This window comes from Amblyomma mixtum, chromosome 4, assembly GCF_055824585.1.
Source record: "Amblyomma mixtum isolate Tamu chromosome 4, ASM5582458v1, whole genome shotgun sequence".
In the NCBI taxonomy this organism is placed as follows: Eukaryota; Metazoa; Arthropoda; class Arachnida; order Ixodida; family Ixodidae; genus Amblyomma; species Amblyomma mixtum.
The window spans coordinates 31,177,070-31,179,154 of NC_143015.1; the positions used below are offsets into that span (position 1 = coordinate 31,177,070).

General features: G+C 47.3%; 1 pseudogene; it reads left to right on the forward strand.

Annotated features, from left to right (window-relative positions):
• Positions 1-622: 622 nt before the first annotated feature.
• Positions 623-1,490, forward strand: LOC149346070 (uncharacterized; annotated as a pseudogene).
• The last annotated feature ends 595 nt before the right edge of the window (positions 1,491-2,085 follow it).

The following is a 2,085-nucleotide window of genomic DNA, read 5'->3' on the forward strand; positions in this document are numbered from 1 at the left end:
CGCAAGCAAGTTACCGTATCATTTCGACGACGCACGAGGATCCGCTTGGCCGCCCGACGGACATATTTTCACGGTTGTGCCTCAACAACACCAAGGATCCGGATCGACGGCAACATCATCTTCTGCTGCATATATGAAGAGCTGGAGGAACCCAGGCGCCCTTAGTGGGCGTGAGAACAGCACAACGATGAGGCTTACTAATCCGCTCCGCTTCCTCGTCCAGGTTATGGCATGGGCTCCCCTCAGCGCCGTATCGCTGTCTTCATCTGCCAGTGACGCAAGCAAGTTACCGTATCATTTCGACGACGCACGAGGATCCGCTTGGCCACCCGACGGACACATTTTCACGGTTGTGCCTCAACAACACCAAGGATCCGGATCGACGGCAACATCATCTTCTGCTGCCTATATGAAGAGCTGGAGGAACCCCGGCGCCCTTAGTGGGCGTGAGAACAGCACAGCGATGAGGCTTACTAATCCACTCCGCTTCCTCGTCCAGGTTTGTCCTGTTACCTCTATGTACGCTAAGAAATCGAATAATGTGTGCCTGATGCTGTTCCCACGCCCGGGAGTTTTGCTTTCTTTGTTTTGTGATTGTCTTGATGTTACAACTCAACTTCTAATGTTGTCCGGGGATGTGGAGCTCAACGCTGGGCCTAACAAGAAAGCCCAGGTGCAGGACCCCTTGCCCGTTTTGCCGTCCCAGGAAATTGACGATATGTTTGCCATGCTACAAACTATCAACACTCGAACTGAAAAAATGGCAAAGAATCAGATGGATTTTAATTCAGTCAGTTCGTGAACTTAAAGAAACCCAGGAGGAATTCAAGGAAAATCTATGCGAGATAGACGACAGACTGACGGAGGTTGAGCACAAAACTGGCGTCTTTGACAGTGTCGCGAAAGAGGTGGAGCGTCTTCGCCAGTAGATTGACCAGCTTATAGGTGAAAACAATGTGCTGCACTGTAAGCAGGCTGAGCTGGAAGACAGGCAACGGCGAGACAATCTTCTATTCTTCGGCCTAGCCGACACCGAATCAGAATCCTGGGCCCAGTCGGAAGAAAAATTGGTCAATGTCCTTTCATCCTGTTTGAAAATCCCACCGTCAGAAATTTTGATCGAGAGAGCCCACCGGCTCGGCAGGTATACGTCGAATAAGTGCAGACCAATTATTGCCAAATTCTCATCTTCAAAGGTAAAACAGCAAGTGCTCCTCAATAGTTCCAAGTTGAAAGATGAAAAAAATGCGGTCAGTGACGACTATTTTCCTGCTACACGTCTTGCTAGGAAAAAACTGCTACAATTTGGCAAATCTCAACCCTTAACCTTCAAACCTCGCTTCAACAAGTTGTACATAGGTAAAAAGTGTTACACCTACAATCCTTCTGATGATTGTGTGGATGAAATTCCTAACACCTTCACGCCCCCGGCTGAATGCTCCGATTCCGTCCAGGAACAGTCTAATGCTTCCCCATCGACCACTTATTAACGCTACGCGAGGGGCAGTGAATTAAAGTTACCGGTCAGTAACCCACTTTCGTTCTTATTCACAAATATTCGAAGCATACTTCCAAAACGCGATGATCTTTGCTCTGCTATCGATGCTTGTGACGCCGACATAATATGTCTTACTGAAACTTGGTTCTCTGCGACGGTTGATAGCAGTGAATTGTTCGACTGCAAAAAACGCTACAACATTTATCGGCGCGATAGGGGCTCTAGGTGCGGCGGAGGCGTACTTATAGCCGTCTCTGATACTTTTCTGTCATTTCCTATTCACTTCACAAACGCCTTAGAACTTGTGGTAGTTGAAGTTCGCACGTGCTCCAGGAAATTAATAGTAGATGTTTGCTATCGTCCTCCGTCCTGTTCACCCACCTTTTCTGACGACCTTCATGACGTCATTCATATGGTTACACTGCGGTACCCGAATAATCCTTTCATTTTACTAGGAGACTTTAATTTTCCCAATGTTGTGTGGTCTAATGTGCGTTCCTATTGTAATCCTTTTTCTAGTGAAGCTGACAAATTTTTGAATTTGTGCAGTGATTTCAACTTGTCGCAGCTTGTAATGCAGGCAACTC